This window comes from Orycteropus afer, unplaced genomic scaffold (assembly GCF_000298275.1).
Source record: "Orycteropus afer afer isolate SDZICR_OR568_19922 unplaced genomic scaffold, OryAfe1.0 scaffold00015, whole genome shotgun sequence".
Taxonomy (NCBI): domain Eukaryota; kingdom Metazoa; phylum Chordata; class Mammalia; order Tubulidentata; family Orycteropodidae; genus Orycteropus; species Orycteropus afer.
The window spans coordinates 1025325-1033695 of NW_006921602.1; positions in this window are offsets into that span (position 1 = coordinate 1025325).

An 8371-nucleotide genomic window follows, 5' to 3' on the forward strand; every position below is an offset into this window, starting at 1 on the left:
CTGCTCTCATTGCCTGCTTGTTGGTTGTTACTGGGAAACTGGACAATGCCTTTTTTAAAAAAGTAAAAGCTCCATTAATATTGGTTTAAATAAACGACTAGGTTGAAAACTTAAGTACTGACTCCTGCATAAATTATCGTCTGTAACGCTCTAACTTGATACTTCCTGATGGTCACTTTTACTAATATTAATACTTTCTAATTCGGATCAACTCCACAGCAGTGGGTTTCGTTTGGTTTTGGGGATTCGCTTTCTTCTCTCAGGCACTTACTCTGCAGGATTCCAGCCCCTACTAAGGTATTCACGCGGCCCCAACTTGCCCTTCCTTGTTCCGGGGTCCTAAGGCAATAAATAGCTTTAAAAACAAAAAGATCTCGAGCTTCCGCTACCTCCGGCTTCTGGTCTCATCTCGGGGCTCCCCATCTCGGGGCTCCCCATCTCTTGTTCAGCTCAATCTTCAAAGTGTGCGCTGGGGCTGGCACCCGGGTGGGTGGAGAGTCTCAGGGCGGGGTTGGGGAAACATGACTTGAGGACTCATAAATCTGGGCACGGACCGATAGACCAAGGCAGCTGTGGCGCCCAGAGCTAAAAGAGCCAAGCTAGGAGCCCAGGTTGATCAGTCTTAGGTTGGCGGCAACAGGTGGCCCAGGCGCCCAGGGGTCTGGGAGGGAGGTGTTGGGAGCTCCAGGGGCGGGTCCTGTTGTCTCACCGCTTCCCCATTGGCTTTCACTTGCTGTCAATGGTGAGATTTTTTTTGTTACTGTGTCCTTCCGCCACAGAAGGTAGTCCCTCCCAAAAGAGAAACCTGGCAGTCGGTTCCGCGGTAGCTGCCTCTCTTACTGAAGGTGACTTGTACCCAGCGAGGACGCAGAGGGGCGGGCCCAGCGTGCCGGACAGTCAGGATTGGATGAGGGGTGGGGCGGCGGAGGGATTGCAGCGGCTCGGCCCCCGGGATAACCTTGAGGCTGAGGCGACTGATTGCACCAAACGAGCGGCGCCTTCCGACTCTCGGGAGCTCTCCTGCATTTGCAGCGTAAGCTGAACAGGACCACGCCGGAGGTGAGCAGTGAGGAGGGCTGGGGGACCCATCTTCACCTCAGGCCCGCCTGCCCAGCTATTGCGGAATCCTAGCTTGCTTACCCAGTGAGGGCACCCATACGGAGATGGTGCTGGGTCCGGGCATCTTGGACCCATTTGGGGTCAGGGAGAGAAGAGAAAGGCTGCTCGCGCCGAATGCCAGCTCAGAGCCCCAGCTTCCGTTCCTTCCAGATTCAGATGGGTTAGCCAGCTTCTAGCACATCCCCTTACTGATCCCGTCCTCCCCGCCCTCCTTTCTCAATCTGCTTCCATCCTCTTCTCTCCTCCCTTATTCCCTCCTAATCTGATTCTATCTTTATACATCTCTCCTCTTCCTCCGTCCCACTTTGGTCTCATGCTCACCTCCCTTCTCTCCTTTGATACTAGTCCCAATCGCCCCACGTTTTCAACCTTTCCTTTTCACCTTCATTCTGATGCTTTTGTAACCTCTCCTTGAAACTCCTAGTTCTCATCCCACGTCCTCCCACTTTGAGGTTCGTCTGCTCTTCCAGCGCCCTAGTCAGCGCCTCATGCTCCCCCTTCCTCCCTCCGTGCCACGGTGCCGCCCCTCCCCCTCCATTCTGGTCACGTCCGCTCCTCCGCATCCTTCTCTTCCCCGCCCTTTTAGGCACCCCGGCCCCGCCCCCTGCCTTCTGGTTTCCTTCGCCCCTTTCTCTCGGCAGTTTCTTCTAGGTCCTGTCCTCCATGCAGGCCTCTCAGCCCACCAGCAGCAGTCTCCGTCCCTGGTGGAGTCCGGGTCTGGGACCATTGCAGGAAGTCAGGCAGTGGGGTCACCACCCGAAGTACAGTGGTGTGCGGATGGGTAGGGCTGCGTCACCTATGCGGCCTGGAGGATGCAGCGGCGGCCCCGGGCGCAGCTACAGGGTTACATAACCCTTGGCCTTCCCCGCAGCAGGGGAAAAAGGGTGGGGAGTTCCTGTTTTGTGCAGCCCTGGGTTCGATAGGGAGGCTGACTCCCCCCGACCCCACCCTACGTCGGCTTCGGTCCTTGGGGAGACCTTGCGGGGATGGCGGTGACACTGCGCTCCCTCCGAGGGAACTGTGCGACTCCATCCCGCCGCAGCCGGGCTGCAAGTAGCGGCAGGGAGCCCAGGACCTACCCTTCTGGATGACATGCCTTGCGGGGCCAAGCGTAACCTCCAGCTGGAGAAGCTGCCGGTCTCGCGTTTGAGGCGTTTGAGACACGAGGTTCCTCAACTCTGTTTCACGCTTCACAAATGCGCCTGGCTTGTAGAACACAGAGGCCACGCTGTAGGTGTAGCAGCTGGTTATGGGGGAGGGGAGGGATAGCTTTCAGGAGCTTGACGCAATAAAAACTAGTGCTTGAGGCTGCTTTGGGGTGGGGTTTGGTGTGTAAGGAGGAGATCGGGAACTAGCTTGTTCATAGCCTACAGAGCTCCCGATTTATTTAGAGAACTAACAAAACTTTTATCACTGACAAATGAGGAAGGTACCAGCTTCCTGTTGTGGAATTGGCAGGAGGCCTCACGTCAAGCTGGGCTTGAAGGAAAGGGAAAGCACCTTCTAGAGTGAAGGTTAAAGATCAGTTACAGAAAGGCATCCCTTGGCTTTTTATCTATATTCTTCAAACCTAGGACACTGATTTTCCCTCTGTATGTATAAAACTGAGCCTAATAGTTAAGGTCCAGGAAAGATGGACAGATACATAGGTAAGTTGTAGAGACAAACAGACTTTAGAATCAGGTTTGACTCATTAATGTACTGAGATGACCAATTGCGGGAATTCAGCCTCTGGACTTGTTTCCCATGTCTCATCTGGAGGTAATATTTTCCTCATGGTTGTTGAAAGGGTTGGTCTCCACAAGCACCTACATGTTTATAGTTTGAATACTTGGTACAGTGTCTAGTGCTCCACAAATGGCAGTTGCTAAAATCTAATTTCTCGTGAGATGTCCAGAAAAAATGACTTCAAGTACATGTATTCTTTTGGTCACTGAGCACAATTATTTTACTTTAAAGTATCAATTAAAATACTTAAGCGTAAAGGCCTGAACTAATTGATTTACCTTCTCCCAGTCATCCCAAAGACATACTGACAGTTAATTTTTATGAGTTAGGCTCTCAAAATACACTGAAACCTGTGAGAGCCAGAATCCAACACTGGCTTTTTTCCAGGTGTCAAGTTTCCCACCTTTGGCAAGGTATGGTCTTACCACTTGACTGCCACTTTCTGTTGGTGGAAAATATTTGTGTTTTCCTTCTCTGATAGGATTCTTTGTCTTACACAGGTTCCAGCTCTAGCAGGTTTTACTGTACGAGATATCTCTTGGAAACCAGTCCCCTGAGGGATGCTGGCATAGTGTTTTCAAAGTAACTAATGCTACTGTGCAAATCTCTACTTGAGGACTCTTTGGTCTCCTGAGAATGTCAGCCTCCACAGTAGACAAAGGAAGGCCCTAGGAATGGGATGATTTCAGTCTTTGGTGGTTGGCTGTGAGAGTGGAAACAAGCTTGCAACACTAAGACTGAAATCTTTAGATTCCAAGTCTCTTTACCTCCCACCCCCTCCAGGTAGGGTTCTAGGACTTACTAGATAGGCTGAAACCTGTGAGGCAGGAGTGATGTCTGGGGGCAGTAGCCTCCTGTTGGCAGTACTGAGGGTGTGGTCTAAGGAGGGGTGTAGGTCAGGACTCCTGCAGTTGCAGCATTGTTAGCAAATAATTTGTCCTCTTGTTGCCTAAGGATGCCAGTGGGAATAAGGTGGGGCTCTTCTGAGGGGAAGGGTATGTAACCCATTACCAGCTCAAGATGACTCAACATCTCAGCCTCTCTGCTTTTGAGAAAATTCTTCTCATAGGGTGAGTTACTGTGTTGCATTCCTTGCAGGCTTAAAAAGTCCCCTCTCCACTTTCAGTGAGTCAGATAACAAAGCATGTGTTTGCCCCAAGTATCTGAGCTAGATGAAAAATGATGGGTTTCAGGTCCCTGGGCCCCTTCTGTACTGCTCACAAAGCTTAGATATAGAGTGGCAGTGCCTGGGGCCAGGTAACACAGCCTGTGGTGCATTCTGGAGCCTGCTGCAGTGGGCATGGCACCCTTCCAATTGGTTGCCCTCTGAAGGACAAGAGATAGTAAAGATGACTTAAAGGAAAGATGTCTTTGAACTCATTTCTGAGTTAATGGACTTGAGCCAAAATATGTGGATATTAATTTTTTCCTATCTAGAAGAGCTGCCTTTAGTTTAAGCATTGCATTAGAAAGAAATAATTTTAGCTGTTACATTCATAGTTTAACAAGGAGCATTATTGGGCCTTTAATAATTACAGCCCCAGTATTTGGCAAATTTGGTAGCTGAGACTCCAAACACAGCTTGGTACCTTATGAGAATTGCTTTTGTATTCGAATGTTGTGACATTAATGTGGGGTACAGGAAAAGCCTTATTTCTTAAGACTATTAATTTCTTAATGTTGAGGCAATGAAAGAAAGGAGGAAGCAGCGGTGGGCAGGAAAGTAGAAAAAAATGGAGCATCAGCTTTTATGAAGACAAAGTCAGGATGTTTCGTGGCCAAGAGCTAAGATTGAGATGGAGGTAGAGGAAAATGACTCCTCTAACATTATCTTTCTTTTTAAATCCTAATGTTCATAGTCAAATCTCAATTAATTGGTATACCACAAGAATGGGTCACCCCTGTGAACAGAGTTTTATTGCAGCCTTGTTGAGGATCTTTGTGAAATGCGTAAGTGATTCATTTAACAAAAGGTCTCATTGAAACCTTGAGTTGTTACTCTAAGCATCAAGTCTGGTACAAATAGAAACAGAGCTATATGTCTGAATGTATGAAGACTATTTTTAAAACTAATACACTTTGGGTTTGTACTTTCTGGGAGCTAGAATTTATTACCAAGAGCCAGACTTTGGCTAACGGAATATAGTCTTTGTTAAAGAAGCTGTTTGGGGAAAGGTAAGTCTGGGTGGGTGGTGGATAGTGGGATGCAGCCTCTGCAGAGCCTTGTGGTTGCCTGCCTGAAGGCAGGCTTGGCTCAGAGGTGGGGGGAAGCGGGGCTGGGAGGGCCATCAGGCGGGGCCATCTGGCCCCTGCAATGGTTTGTGCTTGTCTGCACGTAGGAGGGAGAGCATGTCATGGCTGCAGTACCTATGGTGGCCTCTGAGACAGCCCTCCCTCTCTCTCATCCATAGGCAAAGCTCCTGAGAAGCTCTAAAAGCTTCTCTTTCCTGTCGTCAGCAAGCTGTGTTCAGAAATCAGCCTTGAGGTTATGGTGGTGGAGATGGCAAAACTAGCTGGAATAGGGCAGTGAGAGTGCTAGTCATAGTACTTAAAGGAAAGTGGACCAGCTTTGCTGGTTAATTGTGACTGGCAAAAAAAAAAAAAAATTGTTTGAAGGGAGCCTCATCGCATCTTAGTACCTTTCATCAACGTACAGATAATATTTCTTCAACTTGGAACAATCTCGGCCATGGCACATAGGACAGAATGTGTCAGGCATGCTCTTTTTGGAGGAACCTAGGAATTTGGGTAGGAGCTCTGGCAGTGTAGTGCCTAAGGCACTTTATTGCTAACCAGAAGGCTGGTGGTTCAAATCCACCAGGCACTCCTCTGAAGGAAGGTTGGCAATCTACTGCCTCGGAAACCCAAGGAGGGGTCGCTGTGAGTCGGGTCCGACTTGATGGCACATAACAACAACAGGATTTTGGTTAAGAGTTAGGAAAGTGACAGAGGCTTCCTAAACACAACATCCTGAAATCCCTCTTTTGTTACTGACATTAAAGAGCAGACCAACAAATGCTGGCTATCAGACAGGCAAATATTTTAAAACTAATAGTATCAAGTGTGGACAAAAGTGTGGGAAAGCAGGAACTGATTGGTTTAACCAGTTTGGACAACAATTTGACGATATTTAATAAAACAAAATAAACAACTCATGGCCCAGAAATTCCTTTTCTGGGTACAGTTCTATAGAAGCTCATACATGCACAAGGAGGCATTATAGTAGTGATTAATAGGGGAAAGTCAGATTAATGGGGGATGGAGGCTACCAGTAGAGTAGTACATACATTAAAAATGGCCTAGTTATACAGTGGGAAAAATGGTTAATGAACTCAGCTGCTACCTAAAGATTAGAAGTTCAGGTCTACCCAGAGGCACCTTGGAAGAAAGCTCTGGTGATCTACTTCCAAAAAATCAGCCACTGAAAACCCTATGAAAATGAAAGCACAGTTCTGCTTTGACACATAAGCGGTTGCCTTCCATGAGTCAGGATCAACTCAACAGCAACTGGTACCGGTGGATAACTGGATGGATCTTAAATGGGATGTTGAGTAAAAAGCAAGTTGTTCAATGATATGTACGGTATACTACTTACCCACCAAAAGTCTAAACTCACTGCCATCGAGTTGATTCCAACTCATAGCAACCCTATAGGACAGAATAGAACTGCCCCATAGGGTTTCCAAGGCTGTAAATCTTTCTGAAAGCAGACTACTTCATCCTTCCCCCATGGAGCGGCTGGTGGGTTCGAACCACCAAACTTCTGATTAGCACCCCAGTGCTTTAACCACTGCACCAGCAGAGCTCTTTCATATACTAGTTAGGATCATTTTTTAAAACCACAACAAAATAAAGGATTCAGTACAAATACAGATAATATATAGACACACATAAGTGAACTTTTATGAGAGTGATTGGGTATCAGAATTCATGACAGGGTTGAGAGGTCTGGAGGGGTGTGGTAATTGTACTAACTATAACTAGGTGACTGGTCTTGGCACTGCTCACCCTGCCACACGCACAGGTGATGCAGGGCAGCTCTTCCTTCAAATGTTGAGCCAATGTGTCACTTGCTGAGACCTTCACCCCTCTCACTACATCTGTCTTGGGAGGGCCCTAAACCAGGGTTCCAAGTCCCCCTCACTGTTTCCAGAGTGGGTATCATCCCCAGAAGGTAGCCCAGGAACACTGCCTTGCTTTTGAAGCCTAAAAAGGAGCCCTGGAAAGAGCACTAGTGGTGTAGTGGTCAAAGCATTTGGCTTCTAACCAAAAAGTCAGCAGTTCAAACCCACCAGCCACTCCAGGAGAAAGATGAAGCAGACTGTTTCCACAAAGCTTTACAGCCTTGGAAACCCTATGGGGCAGTTCTACTCTGTTCTGTGGGTTCGTTATGAGTTGGAATTGGTTCAGTGGCAATGGGTTTGATTTTAAGGAGCTCTGGTAGTATAATAGGTAAGTAGTTGACTGCTAACCAAAAGGTTGGCAGTTCGAACCCATCCAGTGGCTCCAGGGAGAAAGACCTAGGGATCTGCTCCTGCAGGGATTCCTGCTAAGTAAACCCTACGAGGCAGTTCTGCATTGTCACTTGAGTCAGAATTGACAGAAGTACAACTGACAACAAAGTTCTTGCACATGACATAACACAACAAAAACTTAATCCACACTTCCTTTCAAAGTGAAACCAGTTCTTTGCTCTGATCATCAGGGATAAAACCAGGAAATCTTAGGCATTTAAGACATCAAGGTTTCTTTTAGGGGTAAGCCCATTAAGTGTTGGCTTTTGTGCTGTTTCCTACTCTAGCTTGATCCTGGACCTTAGGTTCCTGCTGATAAGGTTCAAACAGGGATTCCAACTGGTTTGTTCAGATTTGACCCCTGCTGGTAATTTGCATTTCCCCCCAGCTATACTGAATCAGAATCTACATTTTTAACATGATCTCCACTTAACCACTGCACTACGAGGGCTTCTTGGAGATGTGGGTAGCAAGTTGGTGTCAGAGCAAGGAAGATGGTCTTGGGTACCTACAAGCAATGTGGGAGGGAGATAATGGGCCTCAGGTGCCATCTGAGGGTTGAGGCCTATGATGAGTTTGGTGTCAGAACACAATCAGTCCAGAGAGCCGTGGTTGGTGCTTTGGCTTATGCCAGTGCAGATGCAGACTCTGGCCTGGCTGGTTTATTGGAGCAGAATGATTTGGGGCTTTGTGAAAGATAGATTAGGTGGAATGAAATGAAGCGTGAATCTTTCCCAGCACAACCAGACAGCTCTCTTAAGAAGTGGGGTGTCTGGTAGTTGGATGTTCTTTTCTCTGGTTTCTGGAGAGTGACCAAGAAGTGTGTGTGGCACAATTGAAACTACTTTGGAGAGCTAGGAGCCCCCTGAGATGAGAGATAGCTGCAGTCAGGGAATGTGGACATGAGCTACGAATGTATGAACCTGTCAGCCTGGCCTAAGGCCTCTAATGGTGTCTCATTTCTCACAGAGGAGAAATGGCTCTGAGGAGGATCCTACTGCAGGGACTCA